Here is a 21,448-nt window from a genome sequence, read left to right as displayed (position 1 = left end):
ATGGCTTGAACAACCTTTAAAATGACAACATCTGGCTTGAGATTGATCAGTATGGGTTTGCAGTAGAATTTGCAGTAAAATTCCACTCATGAACCTTAAGGATTGATGTTGCTACATTGGAACTAACGCATCAGTAATTAAGGGGCAGAAGGCTTGTCCTCATTGGGAAGGTCAAGCGCCCTCCACAGAAGTGACTTGTGCAACAAACTTAACAGTCGAGAGCTGATAGAGTCAATGTTGTCTGTGACGCATGCAGGGACCTCAATCCAATCTGGATAAAGATAGCAAATCTGAAGAAAACTGCCAAGGCGAAACAAAATCATCGCTTTCTATGCCAAGTAGTTCACCCAAGTATGCATGTCACAGTATTTTCTGATAACCTGTTACTCATTTACTGCTCCAAAATATTCAAATAACTTTACAGCCAATTAAATGCTCAGCATGCATGGCCATATTACAGCAGGAAAACAAATACAAATTGCAACTTGGATCTGAAACTATGTTGTTCTGTTGAAATCTTAAAGGTGCTTCACACAGCACACCCTTAAGAAGCTAGTTACATGTTCATTTATTGACATACAGGATCAGCCAAAAGATGGACACATGTCTGTCATTTTATGCATTTGTTAAGCTTACAGCATCTCAAGAGTTCCCCACACTGTGTGCAGGACGAAATGACACCTAAAAAAAATAAAAGCAGACTTGAATTGGTTGAGGATCTAGAAATGACAAATCCTTGATTTCCTTTTAGCAAGCCATCATTGAGTATGAAAGTATTGATGGAGTAAGGAAAGAATAAGCCTCCCTTGAACTTAGGGCCATTACCATTCAATTCCTCCCACATTAATTATCCATTGTTCAGTCACAGGCACACAGGCGTACACTCAGCGCAGAAATATCGCACACAATGTATTGCAATGCAAGCACTGTTGACAATTAGATCCTCCTCTTTTTTAGCTTGGAAGAATATCCTATCAGCACTACCAATGGTCTTGAGCATTCCAGCATCTACCCTTCATCCCTCTCACCAGCCTCTGCAAGCAGCAGGGCAGCGCAGCCTGAAGAGGTAGCGCTGGTCAGCCACAGTAGAGCAGACACCTGCTGGCTTGAGGGCCAGTTCAGTTCCTTCCTTAGCTGTGATGCTGAGGCCTCCATATAAAAAGAGATTGTTGCCTGAGCAGGATTCATTATTCAAATCACTTGTCTCTGTCCAGAATATACTGGGAGCTCTGGCTATCAGTGTGGACGAATCTTAGCTAACTGGGCTGTCATGAAGAAAGGGTTGTCTCCACTGTAGGATTCATGTTCACGAGATTTAGATGCCGTCTGGAGGGGAGCACCGCCATTGCAGAGGTCTGAATTCAACTTGACATATCACTCAGGCATTCTCAGGCTATAGGGATTTCGATATATAAGGATATAAGGATATAAATATAGGGACTTCAATATACAAGAGGCTCTCTGGTCTGGCTTCAGCATGGTTGGGGAGCAGATTGAGAGAGCTTTGAAGCAGGGCTTCAAGGTTTCATTTCTGTCATCAGGCCTATACCCAGAGTTCAATCCAACAATTGGCCCGAATGGACTTGATTGCTGTCTCTCAGGGCGACACAGGGTGTCGAAGCCATTCAAGATATTGTAGACATGTCAGAAAGTGGCCAGGGTGTAGTTGGCTTCAACAGCAGCAAATGTGGCTGATGGAGTAAGGAAAGAAGAAGCCTCCCTTGAACTCAGTTGGTTCCCTCTTCCTGGTTCTGGCACTGGGCATGGACAGAAGCACAACAATGATAAAACAAGACAGCTACGAATGATCCCCTGTACTTCTTAAAATTCAGCAATGCAGTTGATCCTGGCTGCTCTGTCATGCTGATGGTGAGTGAGAAACAAAAAGTAGAGGATCAACCCACCTGAATAATGACCCCTTTTAACACATCTGTGGAGACACAATTGGCTGATACTGCTGCTGCCTTCTGAACTAGTCTGCAAAGTGCTGTATACAAATTGGTGATGGTCACCTTGACGAACACTGCCAGTACAATTCCTGTGTTAAAAGTTGTCTGCAGGTCTTTTTGAAGCAAATGGCACAGCTCTGCAACTGTCACCCTGCTGAACCTCAAATCAACTGCATTGTTGACTTTTAAGAAATACAAGGGTGCATTCATAGCCGCTTTGTTGTATCCGTGCTGTGCTTCTGAAGTCACTGCTTTTCAGTTGGTGCCAAGTAACTGTGCCTGAACATGCAGATAAACTGGGTGTGGCCAGACAACTGCTGGTGCCATCCGATATCCTCAGCAGCTATTCTTTGTTTCTCTAATTCCAATGAACAAGTGAGGGGGAAGTAATGAGGGCACTCCCTGTATCTTACCAGTGCCTGTTAGGTGTCAGCTGGGACTCAGTGACAGCATCTTACATCTGAAGGCTGTGGGTTCAAGCCCTACTCCATGAGATGTTAGCACACAATCTAGGCAGTTAATTCAGTGTGTTACTGAGGGAGTGTTGCATGAGACAAAGTGAGTTTGCCCACTGAGGTGAATGTAAAAGATCCCATGGCGCTATTTTGAAGAATAGCAAGAAGGTTCTCCCCAATGTACTGGTTAACATCTATCTCTTAACAAACATCTAAAACACATTATTGGGCCATTTGTCTCATTGTTGTTTGTGGGAGCTTGCTGTGTATAAATTGACTGTCTCATTTCCTACATTACAACAGCAACCCCACTTCAATAAGTACTTTATTGGTTGTAAAGTGCTTCAGGACGTACTGAGGTTGTGAAAGGTGCTACATCAATGCAAGCTTTTTTCTTTCTGTTATGTTTCAATTCCTCACATGTAAGAATCTGGCTTGTCTTTTTTAAAAGGGCTGGGAATAGAGCACAGGGGGACACGTGGCCCATGATAAAATAGCAGGCGGCTCTTCTAACTATTAATAATGAGCATTTTCGAATTAAGAGAAGGTGAATGCATATGCTGTGAGAATGTATGCTGCCAGTACGAAACCCATACTGGAGCTTTAAGTCTTGTGCTCAGTGGGTGGGAAATGTTGACCTCAGCATTTCATGACATTGCTGCTTTCATTCACACAACTGCCCTCAGGATAAGCAATAACACTGCCAGCAACACCCATGCTAAGATGTGCATGCAATCTGCATACGCAACTCAGTGTGCTGATGACTATAATCCCTGATCTTTAGTTTGTGCTATAATGCTTAATAACCAGATACAGCAGCCTTATCGATGCTATTATCATGTGCAACACCATTCATAATTTTGGATTAAATCTATTATTAAAAGTTTGACATTTTACATTCGGATCTGGCAGTGAACTAGTTGAATTCAGGCCCTTCAAAGCCATGTCAAATACTGAATGAACTCAAATTCTCATCATTAGCCTATGACATTTACTGTGACTCATGTTCCAATTCTGTTTGCAATGCTTTATACTGAGGTGACAATCAGAAAGCAGAGCATTTGACATTATTTCCACTGTGTCATTTGGAAATGTAAATTGTATCACATGGGGCTGAATTTTACGACAGCGGGATTTTACGTTCCCGCTGTCGTCAATGGCGTTTAGAATGTCTCGCTGCATTTTACTGTCCCTGTCCCCGCCGAAACAGGGCCGTAAAATTCTGCCCCGTATCTAAGGCAAATAGAAATTTCAATCATTAGTTTTAAATCATTCTGTATAACCAAACCTAAAGATTTCATTCTTACTTAAAAAAAAACTTCGCTATTTTAATAAATCCAAGATAAAGATTGCCTTTAAAAATGCTAAATTTCAAACCTTACCTTCGGGTAGCCTATTTTCTGACTGTAAACTAAAGAACTTCTACTTTGAAGTTGTAACAAAAATGGGTAGACAGAACATGTCCCCAAACAAACGATACTAAGTCAAGTTTGCCAAAATCCCATCAATTGGAGCGAAGGCTGCAGCATGTCAACTATAATCTTCTTCCTCTTGATTTATACATTATCTAGAGTAATGGTCTTGTAAAAAGAATCATTTTCTTAACCAATTTTGTTAAATATTTCAGTTGTTAAAGAATAGATGAAATGTTGACATAACAAAACACCTTGATGTCACCCTGGTAAAGATCGCAATGGTTCTCCTGGCTTATCTCCCTCCTCATCTTCACTTATCTTCACAAGATAGAGACAATATAAATGTAATGATTTTAAGACAAGAATCATTTCAAAACATCAATTTCAGGTTAACAGGAAACATGGTTTCCATGTGGCAAAATATAGTGCTGTAATTGCACTGTATTTTTGAGGCCTATAATAAATTCAAATCCAATCTCCAGAATATGCTGTCTATCCTGGATGATATAACCATTCTGAATTAATTTTAGTGTTAACAAGATGAATCTCTGGGCTAGTGCCATGGTAGCATTGATTCAGATGAGCAAACATGATTTAAGCCTAGATTTTAAACTGGGATGTGAATGAAGAATAATGGGTCTGGAATGAGAGGAAAGCATGTGAAGCTATGAGGAGCATTCATGGAGCATGCTCTTGGTCCACATTTAGATAACTAAAAACAAATGCACTTAGTTTTTAGGTGGCAGCCTCCATTGTCCTCTTTAAAGATCGCAGGTTTGGCTACTGTGAACCTGAGAAAATTAATCACGTGATGTTGGAAAGGTGCCTGAGAAAAGTGCTCAGTCCCCAATATGCACAGGCAATGAGCCCAAGATTAGTTTTAGAGGGGCACTGTGGGTGCCTACAGGGCACCCTAACCAACATGTCATTCAGTGTGCTTCTGGTGTGGAATGGGCACGCACCCCATATTGGGCGTTTCATCATCTGAAAAATAGATGCAGCACAAGCGAATGCCTAGGAAACTATCCCTTCTTTCTTGCTTTGTCAAAAACTGCAATCCAAAGACACAGGTTGTATTGAAATTAATCAAGAAAGCATTGCAGGCATGTTTTTCCACACTGAGGCCGAATGTCCAACTGTTTTGCAGTGCTCCCTCCACAATAATCAGGACAGTGTCCTTTCAACAACCTTTTAGGAGGAAAATATCCAGTTTTCCTCAAAGACAACATTCAAAAGATTTTAACAACAGGATCTATGTAACTTAATTGGAGCTTTTGTATGGAGTAATGAAAAGGCTCATAGGAAATTGCAGGAAACTACTGTACAGTTATTTAAATAAAACCCATAGACTACATTATTGAGGCCAATTGTGCCAGAAAATCTTGCCTGTCCAACAATATGGCATTAAACTATGTAGATTGTGCCACACATTCTATATACCATGAGGAACAGTACAGGTATTCAATAGGCAATATTGAGTAATGCCAAATTACTCCCAATTTTCTTCCTCTTCTCTTGAGAGTAAAGTCTGTACTGAAGTAATGTTTGCTGAAGCTGGCATCCCTTTGCAAAAGTGACCATTCTTGTGTGTGAGCCTAGGCGACTGTTCCTTTTTGTTCATTCACAGGTGGCGCTGGCAAGGCCAGCATTTACTGCCCACCCATAATTGCCCTTGAGAAGCTGGCATTCTGGCATGCAAGTTGGCATCATGGCTAAGCCAGTGTTTGCAGGTACTTAAAGGCTTGGATTTTCCTCCACCATCCTACACCAAAATCACGTGGGATAGCAATGGAAACAATGAGGGAATGGGATAGTGAGGTCTACCAACACTTTCTTGCCCTTATCTTAATTCCCTGGCTAATATTTGTCTCTGCTGGGGATTCAGTGCCAATTGTTGTGAAGCCCACAAGTTGATCCTAACTGAGACCACACACTAAACCTGAGATCTTCCTCTGCTTTGTTGAGTCAGTACTAAATCAGGTGACAAAGTTATCGACTTCTGTGTCAAATATCCGCTTAACTCATTAACTTATCCCATCTAAAACAATCTCTCTGAACGAATGGAACACAGTGAGTTATCTCTTCGTACACAGTCAGTGGTCTGCAGGCAGTGGTCCCACCCTCCTCCCAAACCCCACAAACAGTCCTATCAGCCTGGAGACTAGGAATGCACTGGTGTTCTCAGGGAATCACACTGGATACTATTACTCTACCATTTGAGATATTTGGGCAGGCGCATTCTCTGCCCCATGACATCTTCCAGTGGAAAATCTGGAAAGCGGTAGTGGTGACTGGGGAGTCAGCATGTGTCCATTGTAAAAGCCTCCATATGTACTGTAATAAATTTTACATAAGAGAGTATTTTACCTTCATTTACCTGCCTTGTTATCACCTGAAATCCACAGAAAGAGTTTTAATATTTTAGGCTCTGTTGAGTTACCTGAAGTGTTTTGTATGAGCCTGATACTCATATAGTGGATCATATGCTATCACGTCATGGTAATACCCATTGGCACACTAATCCATTCGCCCGGAATATACAAAAGAAAAATATTGCAGATGCTGAAAATCTGAAATTTAAAACAGGGAAATGCTGCAAATGGTCAGCAGGTCAGGCAGCAAGTGTGGAAAGAAACAGAGTTAACATTTCAGGCCGTGATGACCCTTCATCACCACTGAGGAAAGATAGAAATGCAATAGGTTTTGAGCAAGTGAAAAGGGGGAGGGGGAGGAAGAACAGAAGGGAAAGTCTGTGATAGAGTGGAGGGCAGGAGAGATTAAATGACAAAAGGTTTTGTGGTAATGGGTAAAGGGAAGAAGCAAAAGATGTGCCCAGGTGAGGAGCAAATGGCCGGATAACAGCCATCTGAATGCAAAATGAAGGAATAAAAGAAACAAGAAAAACCGACACAGCAAAAGAAAAGAAACAAAATGGAGGCAAATGTTATGACTAAAATTGTTGAATTCACTGTTGAGTCCATAAGGCTGTCCAGGGTCAAGTCGAAAAATGAGATACAGTTCCTCGAGCTTGAGCTGAGCTTTATTTGAACACTGTAGCAGGCCAAGGACAGAAAGGCCAGAGTGAGAGCAAAGTGGAGAATTAAAATGACAAGTGACAGGAAAGTCAGGGTCATACTTGTGATCAATTTTGCCCAAATTTTAGCCTGGAGGGAATGAGGCAGTTCAGGCTGGACACCTGTTTGCATACCACCCCATTTGACTTTGATGGAAAGTATAATTGGACATGGTGTAAAATAATCCAAAACTGCTTTGCTCCAGCTAGGAGGGTTAGGTTAAAATGACTCCAATTGTGTCACCACCTCATTCATTGTAACTTCTTCTGACAAGAGGTCAGCGACATGCACAGTTAATTCTGTCTCACTGTAGATGCTGCCAGACCGGCTGAGTATTCCCAGCTGTTTCTGTTTTTACAACTCTTTCACATTATTATTAGTATAATGAAAATCAAGCTAACTTTCTTTTTCTATCATAAAATTACAAGTTTGTCACTGGGCCAGTACACTAGAATTGTCTACTTATCACCATTATGGAACAGCAGCAAAAGGGACCACAACAGTTGAGGGACCAGGCTCAAAACTACCTTCCCAGGATAACTAAGGTGGGGCTATTAATGCATCCTTGCCATCACATACATCCCTAGGACAAATACAAAAACAAATTTCCAGCAATGGAATATTTGACTTCCTTTCATCTTAATGACCGTTAAAATGCAGCAAAAGTATAAATTTAAAAGTAAAAACTTATAACAGGGATATAACTTAGTATAGAATTTAATTTTTACCATAAAATTAATCAAAACTATCAACTAAGAAATAATAAATATTTCTGTATTTATGATGCATTCTTAGTAATCATGAAGTTTTCGGCAGAGAAGCTTGAAGGCATCTCTCAGAAGAAATACTGGTCAAGACAGGCTTGTGATCCCTAATTTTGGCAGCCATTCATTTAAATGATTAGAAAATCAAGATCTATAGGCCCACAATTTCTCGATCAGCATTCCTGGTGAGCGCTACTCTTCACTGACAGTGCCTGATTGAGGAAACAGGTCTTTGAGTAACTCAACAGAAGGGATGAGGGACATTTGTTATATGGAAGGGTTAGAAAAGTTGTGATTGTTGTCCTTCAAACATCAAAGATTAAAGGGAGATTTGAGAGAAGTTTGAGAAAATTATGAGGACTTCTGTTCGAGCATATGAAGAAAAATTATTTCCACTTATAGAAGGGTCAGCAACCAAAGGCAAACAGGTTTAAACTAATTGACTAAATAATTGGAAAGGAAATAAGGACTTTTTTTACGCCGAATTATGATGATTTGGATTACTTTATCTGAAAGGATGGCGGAAGCAGATTCAATAATTATAGAGGGAGTTAGATATATATTGAAAAGAAAAGTGTTGCAATGCTATGGGGAAAGAGCAGATGAGTGGGACTAATTGGATAGCCCTTTCAATAAGCCAGAACAGGTACAATGATTCAAATGGCCTCCATCCATGCTGCAAGATTTTATGATTCTCTGATAATGTTCAATAGTTTTTTAGCATTTGCAAATATGTTGTGCTATTTAAAATGCTGGTAAAATGTTGAGGTGGTAGTGCAGCAGCCTTAATTGCTACTAAATTACGGTAATAATAGAGGTATCCAAGATTTCTGTTGAATTGCTCAGAAGTCTATTGAAGTTGTATTGTTGACAAATGAATGTTGCATCTTCATTGTACAATATTCCAGTCTGGAGATTGGTCATGTTTTGCTAGATAACTTTCTGAGATCTGCATTTGTGGCCCAGATGCAGAGTGAAATAGATAAACAGGCCAACATGATTAGATACTGAAGCAGCCCATGTCCAAATGCAGCAAGACCTGGACAATATCCAGACTTGGGCTGACAAGTGGCAAGTAACATTCACGCCACACAAGTGCCAGGCAATGACCATCACCAACAAGAGAGAATCCAACCATCGCCCCTTGATGTTCAATGGCATTACCATCACTGAATTCCCCACTGTCAAAATCCTGGGGGTTACCATTAAACAGAAACTGAACTGGATTAGCCATATAAATACTGTGGCGACAAGAGCAGGTCAGAGGCTTGGAATCTTGCGATGAGTAACTCACATCCTGACTTCCCAAAGCCTGTCCATCAACTACAAGGCACAAGTCAGGACTGTGATGGAATACTTCCCACTTGCCTGAATGAGTGCAGCTCCCACAACACTCAGGAAGCTCGACACCATCCAGAACAAAGCAGCCTGCTTGATTGACACAGCATCCACAGACATTCACCACCACCACTCTCCACGACCTGTACACAGTGACAGCAGTGTGCACCATCTACAAGATGCACTGCAGGAATTCACCAAGGCTCCTTCGACAGCACCTTCCAACTCATGACCATTACTATCTAGAAGGACAAGGACAGCAGATAGTTGGGAATACAACCACCTGGAAGTTCCCACATAAGAGACTGGCATGCAAAATCAAAACGCATGGGATTGGGGGTAATGTATTGAGATGGATAGAAAACTGGTTGGCAGACAGGAAACAAAGAGTAGGAATAAACAAGCCTTTTTCTGAATGGCAGGCAGTGACTAGTGGGGTACCACAGGGATCGGTGCTGGGACCCCAGTAATTCACAACATATATTAATGATTTAGATGAGGGAATTAAATGTAATATCTCCAAATTTGCAGATGACACAAAGCTGGGTGGGAGGGTGAGCTGTGAAGAGGATGCAGAGATGCTTCAGTGTGATTTGGACAAGCTGAGTGAGTGGGCAAATGCATGGCAGATGCAGTATAATGTGGATAAATGTGAGGTTATCCATTTTGGTAGCAAAAACAGGAAGGCAGATTATTATCTGAATGGCTATAAATTGAGAGAGGGGAATGTGCAACGAGACCTGGGTGTCCTCGTACACCAGCCGCTGAAGGTAAACATGCAGGTGCAGCAGGCGGTAAAGAAGGCAAATGATATGGCCTTCATGGCCAAAGGATTCGAGTACAGGAACAGGGATATCTTGCTGCAATTGTACAGGGCCTTGGTGAGACCACACCTGGAATATTGTGTGCAGTTTTGGTTTCCTTATCTGAGGAAGGATGTACTTGCTATAGAGGGAGTGCAGTGAAGGTTTACCCAACTGATTTCTGGGATGGCGGGACTGACATATGAGGAGAGATTGAGTCGATTAGAATTATATTCGCTGGATTTCAGAAGAATGAGGGAGGATCTCATAGAAAGCTATAAAATTCTAACAGGACTAGACAGGGTAGATGCAGGAAGGATGTTCCTGATGGTGGGGTTGTCCAGAAACAGGGGTCACAGTCTGAGGATATGGGGTAGACCATTTAGGACTGAGATGAGGAGAAATTTCTTCACCCAGAAAGTGGTGAACCTGTGGAATTCGTAACCACAGAAAGTAGTTGAGATCAAAACATTGTATGCTTTCAAGAAGGACTTAGATATTATTCTTGGGGCGAAAGGGATCAAAGAGTATGGGGAGATAGCGGGAGCAGGCTATTGAGTTGGATGATCAGCCATGATCATAATGAATGGCGGAGCAGGCTCAAAAGGCCGAATGTCCTACTCCTGCTCCTAGTTTCTATGTTCTATGTTTCTATGTTCCCCTCCAAGTCACTCACCATCCTGACTTGGAAATATATCGCTGTTCCTTCACTGTTGCTGGGTTAAAATCCTGGAACTCCCTTCCTAACAGCGCTGTGGGTGTACCCACACCACATGGACTGCAGCGGTTCAAGAAGGCAGCTCACCACCACCTTCTCAAGGGCAACTATGGATGGGCAATAAATGTTGGCCCGGCCAGTGAAGCCCATATCCCGTGAATGAATTTAAAAAAACGAGTTTCTGCAGTAATTACATTCCTATTTGAAACTTCTAGAATTTGCAGATAATCTTTCGAGACATGTAGCGAACTGAAGACGTGCTAGTCTCATTCATCAGCCCATTGGGTGGAATCGTCCCAGATTTGCACTAAGTACGGTAGTGGGCAGGAAAATGAATGTTTCACACACCGGCCACAACACTGCCTCATTAATCATGCATTCCCAGGAAACACGCCATTTCCATGACAGGCGGGCTCTCATTCGCCCACCATGCTGTCACCTCTCCACTTCCTCATGCTGACCACCATATTTAAAGTGCAGCCGTGCACATACCTCTTAGTGCTTCCAGCCCAAGACTGCTGCGCAGAAGACATGGCCCCAAAAGGCAAAAAGACTGCAACCTCCCGATTCAGTAATGCATCCCTGGAATGCCTTTTGGATGTTGTGGAGGCTTGCTGCGATGTCCTCTACCCCTGCTCTAGGTGAAGGCCAGCAATCAAGGTCACCGATCTGGCTTGGGAGACGGTGACAGCAGTGGTCAGTGCCAATGCCTTGCAAAAGAGGACAGCCATCCAGTGCCACAAGAGGATGAACAGTCTCATTCATTCCGCCAAGGTAAGTCAATCTTCTCATCGCTCTCAATTCACACACTCACAAACCCATCACACATCCACAGGGATCTCGCACCCCAAGGGACAACACCACTAACTCTCACACACACCCTCACATCCCCATCAGGCTCATATCGTCTTGAATTGCATCCTCAACCCATCCATGGCTCCGCTCACCACACCAAACATTCTATGCAGTGCCATGTGTCCTGCTCACACTCTCTCCATCTGTTTTCATGAAGGAGAATCCAGCTCAAAGTGGCAGGAAGAGGTCCCAAACTCGAGTTGGAGTGGCCCACATTAGGTCCTTCATGCACTTTGAGGAGCGTACCAATGTGCTGACTGTTGAGAATGTGGACCATGCCTGAGGTGACTGTGAAGTCGGTGGCGAAAACCCTCGTAAGGACCCTGCACCAAATCATCCCTCTCTCAACAAAACTGAGTGCTCTCTCTCTTGCTTTTGACTCTGCTGCCATGCACTAATTATCTCTACCTTGGTTCACAGGGAGATCTGCCAAGTGACTGACACACTCAGCCAGCCAGTCCCTCAGCTCCATCCACATCCTCACCTCCAGCCAAGAGGACACCTCCTCCCTTGAAGAGCTGGGAATAAGCAGCCTAGAAGACCCAACACAGCGCTTACCCACACCCTCCACCAGTGCAGAGGCACACGTCTTGGTGGCACCTAGATTTCGAGCAGGCTTGCGTTCACAATCTGGTCATCGCCACATGGACATGTGTCCACAGCAGGAGGAGGCAAGTTTAGCTGAGCTCCCTGGCGCTCGGAGCAATGCTGGGGAAGAGGCATCTGTGAGGTCTGAGTCAGATGACGAGCCTCTGGATGTGGCCTTTCAGCTCATCCTGGAGAGTCAGCAGAAGGCAGGGGGACATCACACAGAGCCTTTGGAAGTCCTCAACAGCGTGGCACACGAGTTGAAGGTGTGCATCCACCTGCTTTCTGATGAAGCTATGCCCACGTGTATGCATATGGGGGTCTCCATGGGAAGGATGGCGGATACCATGGAGGCCCAAGTTCAGTAGAACGCAGTGATGCATGCTGACCTGCACTCCATCATAGTAGCCATCGGTGAATTCCTGCAGTGGCAACGCAAGAGGGAAATGGGGGACCTTGACATCCCTCCAGAAGCTCCTTCCCCTCAAGGAGTCAGGCCAGGGCCCTTGGATACCCAAAAGAGGGAGGAGCGGCAGCTGGACGCCCCTGGGTCATCCACTCAGGAATCTCAGATGATGTCTGCTCCCTCTGAGTCCCCTTTGACTGTGACCCCCTCAACCTCGTCCTCTATCACCGCAGAAGGGGCAGCTGGGCCACAGGAGGACAACCAAAGCAAGTTGCGGCCCCCAACGCCTCAACTCTCTAGTGGACCCACGCCAAAGCCATCAGACGCAACGGGGCCAAGAATTGCACAGGCTGTCTCCACCCCTGCTGCACATGTCGGGGCAGCACCTAGAGGTGTAAGGCCTAGAAAAGTTAAGTAATCCTGATCACAGTTGGTTGCACGGGTGAACACATTTTGTAACTTTATAATCGGAAAAAATACTCATGTTCACTGAATAATGTGTAAAGGTTTCTCTCCGCTTCATTTACAGGCTTCGTGAGTCATCCCCATGCATCCTGAAACCTCCCTCCAGTAGCAGTTCAGCTGCACATATCCGGCACATGAGTGAATCTAGAGGGAAAAGTGTGTGTGTGTGGCAGAGCCTTTCGGAGCCTCATGCAAACACTCTCCCATGCACCCAGAGCCTTCCTGTTATACACACCTCAATGTCCTGGGCATTTTCAATGCTGCCAGCTGGGGTTCGTTTTCGGGTGTCCATCTGAGCTGACCTGCATCTTCGCCCACCCACTGTTCACACTCCCATGCAGCACCTGTTCCAACACACGTCTCCTTTCACTTTTGGATTTGCAAGCATGGTGCATTTAACATTCTTCTTCAGGTCCCCCTGTCTTTTCCTCTCCCCCAGTCATCCATGTCCTTTCTCCCATCACTTTTGACTCCCTGGCATCACCTTCCACCTCCCCTCTGCCAACTACCAAGCCACAACCCTTTTCTTTTGGGGATGTCCAGGTGAACATGCAGATTCCCTATTTTCCCAAAAATCCCACCCCCATCCACATTAACCTGCCTGACCTCTTCCTTCCCACCCCCAGGGTCTGTGTCTGCCTCTGAGTCCCCACCAACCACTCTTGCTGCCCCTTCTACCGATACCATTGCACACTCACCCTCCCACCCTACCGCCTCACTCTGCCCTTTGTCATTCTCACCATTCCCTTCTACCACACCCACCCTCAGTTCGCTCTCCAGGAGGCAGGCATTGACTCCACAGACCCCTCCCTTGCATGTTCATCTGGACACCCCACTCTCCAGACTCCTTACCCCTTGGAACTCCTTCTCCCCTGAGCTCCTCCTCCCCGCGGAATCCTTCTTCCCCATGGACTCCTTCCCCTTTCCTGACTCCTTTCTCCACCCTTACTTCTTCCTCCAGCCTTACTTCTTCACCCTTTCGGAATCCTTACCCTGTCCAAACTCCTTCCCTTACACTTTCCTCCCCCCTTACACGTAACTCCCTAGCAGTCATACTCGCCCATTACCCAATCCTCCCCTGTACTCCCTCCCCTCCTCCCAACCTCACCCCCCGACACCTTCGTTCTCTCCCCCTCCCAACCTCACGGCCTCCCCGACACGCCTTCCTTTCCCAGTCGAACCGTGACCTTCCTCTCCCACCGCCCCCTGTACATCTTCCTCTCCCACTTACAGCTGGACCTTCCTCTCCCCCAACCTCGATGATCATCTGTAACAGACCATGGCCAAGACATTGACATCCCAAAGCAAACCCTCACCTTCCATGAGCTGTTTTGTGGCAGGGCCATGTCCATCAGAATCCACCCAGCATGCGATGGATGTTCCTCCAGGGTCCCGTTGCTGTCGGGCCTCAGCATCTTCTGCTCCTCAGATGTCCACGATGTGAGCAAAGCCCTGGTAGTAGGTCCTGACTTTTGAATGTCACACTTGGCAAGACGTGTTCTGCACTGGCACGTTTTCTCACCGCCGTGTGTGGTAAATTTGATGTGGGGGATGATTCCGGCAAGCTGGGCTTATAATGATATATAGATGTATTACAATTAAGTTCCTGATGTCTGACCGTGGGAAACACGGCCCGCCACTGATTAGCAGAGTGGACGATTGAAAACTGGTTTCATGATGTTGTGAAACCGATTTTTGGCCTTTCCGCTATATTGTCTGCTCACACCATGACACCCGACGCCAGCAGGCATGGAAAATTCCACCCACTGTGTCCACCTATTTCTCAGCTAATCTTAATTTTTTCACTTAACTGCTCTTCTTTAAATGGAATTTATGAGTTTGGCAAATCCGCTGCTAGCTGAAAAAAAGACCATTCCATGGTACACACAATCTATCAACACAGGTAAAAGTGAACTAACATATTGTTGATGCTACTGTGGTATAACATCAACAGTGTAGCTAATCAAATGGTCACTCTATTTCTTTACAATGAATTATTGCTACAATTGGTCGTTTATGCATATACATTCTAACAGCTTGGGCCTTAGTGGTTCTTGTCACTCAACACGTTGAAACAGCTAACCAAACACAAGTAGCTTAAATCTTAGATGTTAGTATAGTAAGGAAACACAAACACGACTGGTCTCTGGTAGCTGCACAACTTTTGTACAATACAGAGCCCCTTTTCCTCACTTCTGATTGACTGACATATTCCTTACCTATTGACTTGACTACAGTACCTAACTAACATAATGCACTGAAGAAGAGTCATACGGACTCGAAACGTTAACTCTTTTTTTTTTCTCCACAGATGCTGTTAGACCTGCTGAGTTTTTCCAGTGGAGAGATATCAAAATAATATATCATACCCTGTATTACTCATACCGAGGCAGCTATGTACGCAAGTTATTTCATACATTATTATTACTCATTGAACATTACTGCAGACATGGTCGAGAAACCAACAAACATAGTATAGGACAGAGACGTTCCATTTTCACTAGAACTTTTGCCTCTTAACCACACATGTTGTACTCAATAAAAAATCAATGCTAAGCTTTCCAAATGTCTGTTATTAAATGTAATATTTTACCTTTTACAGCGCCAAACAGCTTAGGAAAGTCTCCAGTATTATTACTGATCTGTGCAGAATTAGTCATTCTCCAGCAGGCAGCACAATTTCCTCAGTACCTCAGGGCTATTGAGGGAAAAATCAAATCAGGCATCTCATTCTTCATCAATTAATCCTACTGGAAGGCGTGGTCAGATGTGCATTGGGTGAGGACAGGATCAGATTAAGCAGGGATTTGCTGTCCAGGTTTAAGCATAAAGAGTGGGGGGTGTGGGGTGGCTAGGTGATGGATCAGTAAGATTGTACCCAACAAGTCAATGCCAGGAAAGGTTGGACAGAAAAGCCAAATATGCTAAAAAAAACTTACGTTTCCTATGTCAACATTTTTAAGTCGAATCATTTAAAACCAGAATTGCCAAAAATTTTCCTCATTTTGCTTTTATCCAGGCAGGATTCTGAGGTGATTTCGGAGAGTGAATTACTGCCAGTTAATTGCTATTCATTTAAGAGGTTTTCAATTAGGGTTTTACTCGAACTGCACCACAAGTTGCAAATTTTGATTTCATGTTGGCCCATTTAATCATCCACAGGTTTTCAGTTAAATCTTGGTTGGCACCAGCTATGGATATTGTGAATATCATTAAATAATATCTCCAACAGTGATGTTTTATTTTATGTGTTTGTGGCACATCATTATTTAATGAGTACTGACTTCACAATCACCTTTCAAACTTCTAATCAAGTCTATATTGTTTGGTCTTTTGACAATGTCCAGTAAGATACCTCTGGGCTCTGCAGTAAGCTGAGAGATGCTACCGTTCTGCATACTGATGCTGCTGGGGCAAGAGACTGCACACCTTTGAATAAAATCTATCCAGCAGGCCAGCATCATTCTTCATCATTGTTGGTTAAATGACAATGCAATCAAGGACAGGAAGTTTCTGCTTCAAGCAATTCCTGAGTTAGAGAGGAAGTTTTGACGCCGCAATTTTTCCAACAGTTTTATTAATAAACTTTATTAAGTTACATGTGAAAATAATTCAAAGGCCTGACTATTTGTTTTTACTGACAAGATCCACTTAACAGGAACGTTTCCTGTCCTCAATTACATAACTATTTCACAACTTTAACATCCATAATGATAGAAGTTTATTTTGTAAAGTCGGGCAAGCTTCATATAATTCTGTCTACTAGCAACATTACATAATTGACTGCACTTCACAAGTATGAAATTGGCTGTAAAGCATTGGGATGTCTTGTGGTCATGAAAGGTGCTATATTAACTGCATGTCTTCTTCAAATTGGACATCACCCAATTCTATGTTATGACTATGGTTTAGGTGTAAACTTTTAACTTGCCGTTTAGCTGTAAAATGGACGGCTGATCAGCAAGACCACTTTTACATCCTGGTGGTCAGTTCGAAAGTTAACCCTTAGTTTTCTTTTGAAGGTTGATTAGTTTGAAGTCTCTTATTTGTGGCCAGGTTACAACAAGGTCATGTCAAACTGAAAAGCCATTACTGTCATGTTGTCTTGCCACATGCCATCACCAGACCTTACCGAACATTTTACAGCACGCTTACTCAGCAGATCCAAAGGTAGCGTAATTGTATGTTATTATCCTATACAAACTTTTCAATAATGTAATGGAAAGTTAAACGTTCCATTCAGGGATCATGATCCTTAGAAATCTAAATTATAATTTTGTGGAATGGTGATCTTTAAACCTTAGACTGACCAATTTCGGGGATACCATGAGAAAAGTTGGGTTTCCTAATAGAAATTTCATTTCCATTTATTTCTCCATGTTTTCATAAACTAATGCAACAAAGAAAAACAATATATTCTAATTTATCCTTCTTGGCACATTGAAAATTGCTGTGATAGAGCACAGCTAGTAATTGAAGTCGGCAATCCAGAACATTTTTGCATTAATCTGCGACCCTTAACAGAGGGGACTCAAGATATCAGATATTCCACTTCATTTCCTGTGACTGTCAATGATCATTCTGAAGCCAAGTGTCAGGCTACAACATGCAGATAGCTTTAAGTGGGAAGTAGCTACTTCTGAAGTTAGGTTGAGGCTGAGGTTTCCACAGCTTATAATCACATCCCCCATTTCTCTTTTTCCACACAAATCACTTCCTCACATCCACCCAGCTGATTCCTGCTTGGTTTAAAAATCTAAGACTGTGCCACCCTTGCGCCTTCAGTGTTCTTGTTTTTGAGGGAATTAGTTCCCTTAATGCCTCTTTAATTATTGAGCCAGTATCATTCTTGTGCCCTTCTTTGACTAATTTCCAATGCTTCTTCGGCTTTTTGTACGGGTAGTGACCTAAATGCGGTTCACTTGCAGCGGAATTCAACTCTCAGCCACCCTGTTCGTGCCAAAGGCCTGTGCTATGATATTTGGGCAGGCCTGTAAATAGTAGAGTAGCCTGGTCACTTACAACGCACATAAGGCTGATTATAGATAAAAAATAAGGTCTTGCACTGGTTTTAAGGCGCTGATTAAAACTCAGGTATTTGCACGCTGAGGGCACTTGTATTGAGCATTGAACGACCTAACCACTGTTTCTTTTTAAATCAGCCCAGGGGACTCAAACAGAGAGTGAGCTCCACCCTCAGCTGACAAAATGACTTCAGTCAACTGTCAACAGCTTTGTGGACCTCTGCTCATTGCCTCTCTCCCGTTCCTCCGGGCTCAACCTGCTTCAGCTCTGTGTTGTAAGAGAACTGGCAGCTCTTAAGTGAAGGCCAGATTTAACTTGTGCCTCAGACCGACATACCGAGCCATCATTCCTCCGACTTCTGGCATATTTTGGTTCCAAATTAAGTTTCTAAACAAGGACGCTTCCAGGGTAACTAATATCCTTTATTGATTTCCCTTAGATGGCCTGAAATGAAATCAGCTACACTCCCATTGCTTTCTCTTACCATCAATACGCATTCGGTGACACCAGTAAAGCTGGACACAGCCCTAAACTCACATTTTCTGAAATTTTCAGTTTTTGACAAAGCGCCCTCGCCCATAAACATCAACCTGCCTGTTGCCTCTGCCTGTACTGCTAACTGTTGATAGGGTGAGATGATATATGGCGCAAGGCAGTTTGTCTGGAGCTTAAATGCTGGCATGGACTTGTGGGCTGAATGGCCTGTTTCTGTGCTGTTAAAAACTACCTAATTCTATGTGTTCCAGCATTTTCCACTGCTTGCTTCACTTCTTCTCAACTTCTTTTCTCATTGCCTTTGTAAAATTCACTGTCGTCATTCTTGTGCTAATTCTTTCGCAACCCTTATCACAAATTCCAATGTAAAATCCAGCATGAGAAGTTACACTGCAGAGTGATTGTTTGACAGAATCCAATTAGTGAACCTCACCTAGTATTTTTTGTTGCATTGTATCCTGAGGCACCAAAGTTAAAACTTCCCTGATGCAGGTATGATCCTGCTGAGACTTGATCCCCTGCCAAAAGGACATTTAGTTTTATAACGTCTTTTAAGTCTTTCCCCTTCAAATTAATCTCACAAAGTATTTGAATTAAATAGGAAGAAGCAGGCACTGGTCGCAGGCATAGGAGCTTATGGAAAAAGCACAACAGAAGCTCCCTGCACTCTGCTCTGTACCAACCCTGCACTGAGCCAGCGTGATAATGTGAACAGAATTGCGCTAGAGTTATTAATCATAACAGGCACTCTCTCTATGAAACTACTTTCTTATAACTACAATATGTAATTAATTCCTCTCAGGCATTTCCTCAGAGAGATTCAACAGAATCTAATTACCACGACCTTTGGAGCTCTGCTGGCAGCTCCTCCCACATGCAGTAACTCCCTCCTCATACGTCCTTCAGACACCATTACAACCACCAGGATCTACAGACATACACAAGGATGTGGCACCAGCAGATACAACGCATATGGCAAAACAGATTGCAACTGAAGGCCAACATCCCCGACAATTGAAGCATCCTGAACAAGCTTATGTTTTAGAATTAAGAGTGAAGGTCTTGGTACATGGTTAATGAATCAGCCAGGAAAATTTGACACAGATTTAACGCTGATGACATTAATATAAAGGCAAATCTCAGCAGTCTGCAGATAGTCCTTTATTATATGCATTACGCATGCAATTTATCCCAAAGTGCACTGCAAATCATTTTCTCAATAAACCTAGAAGAACGAAAGTATGATACAATACATTTCTGTGAATGATGTTCAGTTAAGACACAAGGGAGAAAATGGAAGTTTCAACAAATAATAAAAGGTAATGTTCCACATGATTGTTAAAGGGGCATTGTCATCATAAAATAATGTTTTGGAAATTAAGAGTCAGAACGCATCACCTATAAGTGCCCTGATGGTGCCTTTTGATGTGGAGTTCTAAACAAATGGGAAAAAGTTTGCCAAAGACTTTTAAATGGAGTCAGTGTCCCTTTAAATATCAGATACCGGGGAGTCAGGTAAAGGCTAATACTAGGACTTTAGTAAGGGTTTCAGATAACATTTATAAACTGCTTGGGCTACACTGTTGCTTTTTATGATGCCAGCTGAACTCTCTCGATTAAGTTACAGTCTAGTAACTAGGTGTTCAATTATTCTATAAATATATACATAAAAAATTCACTGCACAATATTACTGTGTGCATGCTGTAGAGGAACAAGAACCTGGGTCACGTGGATTCTGTTCACTATCCTATATAACACAATTTGCTGCAGCTGAACATCAGCTACACTTGTTTATGTGTTGTTGCTGTAACTATATTGTGTAAATGGAGATAGCTCTCTGCGTGACACAGCAAAAACAGACTCGACAGCACTATGTGTGTTAGCAGGCAGATCCATGCTTAAGGTGACACCAGCTCAAAATCCCTGCATTAGACAAATAACTGGAGCAGACTTAGACACATACCCATGCATGTGGATAGAATTGCTTTCAAATCAGATCGTCAGACCAATACTGTTCACAGTTCAGTACTAAACTTGTTACTACAATACTGTGATAATAGCACTTCGATGTGAAAGAAAACATAGGCAGGATTCAACACACAACCACAGTACAATCATGAACAAAAAGTATAATTAAGATTATTTGATTATACCTTTAGAAATCAGAAAACTAGACACCTCTCTCTCCTCTAACTCTACCATTGAGGTCCTGCATCTTCTAACTTCATTTTTTCCATTACTTAAACACAAAACAAGCCTGGAGCAATAGATAAAATTGTCATGCCACTGGGAACCCCCTTTAACACAGATTTTCACAAAAGGATTTCTTCATGGGTACAATAAGTACAAGCAAAGCAGCACTGCTGCTCCAATTCATTTTGATTAATCAGTCACCAGCCCTCAAGCCTGAGGTAATTATAAAGGAAAATGTGCAGAAAACATAAATAAGCATAGTCCACATACCCTTTAACTTTCAGTGATATTCTTCCTGCTCAGTTGATGGAGGGACCACAGTTTTGTAAAAGAGAAAAGACTTGAGACAGCCCCTGCTGTTGTCTCGGGACTTTTACTTTCTTTTCTGGGTGAGGTGTCTGTAAAAAAGGGAGGAACAGACTTCCACTGACAACCTCTGCGAGCCGACTACACAACACTGCTGAAACTCTTTAAGTTATTCCATTCTAACTGTGAGAGTCATAGACAGGCAGGCAGATGCCGTAGAGGAGAGCTCTCAGAGGAACTCTGGATTGTGGTGGTGTTGGAGGGGGACCTCTGGGGGAGTTAATGACAGCCAATCAGAGTCTGGAAACTTTGGAGCGACACTGAGAGTAGCACATGACTTGGCTGGAGATAGAATTGTACACACTAGGATTTAAAAACCAGTTTAGGCTGATCTATTATAAACGTATTCTAAAAATGGCTTTCAGCAGATCAAATCAAAAGCAGTGTGTATGGATGAGGTTTTTTTTTAACTCTGAGGCAATATGACATCTGTTTTCAGAAAGAATGCAAGTAATATGAAGAAAAAAAATCTCTTTTGTAAGTCAAGATATGTCAAATAATTTGTAATTTCTCTTGAAATTTTCTTCGCACTTTTCCT

The 21,448-nt window shown here is 42.9% G+C and overlaps 1 protein-coding gene across 1 annotated transcript in view; it reads right to left on the bottom strand.

Moving 5' to 3' along the window:
* ppp2r3a (protein phosphatase 2, regulatory subunit B'', alpha) overlaps positions 1 to 21,133 on the bottom strand; it is a 414,183-nt gene extending 393,050 nt beyond the window's left edge. Inside the window, exon 1 of the mRNA XM_078563604.1 lies at positions 20,815 to 21,133. The gene's annotated coding sequence lies outside the window, so the exon portion shown is untranslated. The remainder of the gene's footprint in view (positions 1 to 20,814) is intronic.
* Between the last annotated feature and the right edge of the window lie 315 nt (positions 21,134 to 21,448).

Source organism: Cetorhinus maximus, chromosome 19 (assembly GCF_964194155.1).
Source record: "Cetorhinus maximus chromosome 19, sCetMax3.hap1.1, whole genome shotgun sequence".
NCBI classification, from domain to species: domain Eukaryota; kingdom Metazoa; phylum Chordata; class Chondrichthyes; order Lamniformes; family Cetorhinidae; genus Cetorhinus; species Cetorhinus maximus.
This window is presented reverse-complemented; position numbering and strand designations above follow the sequence as displayed.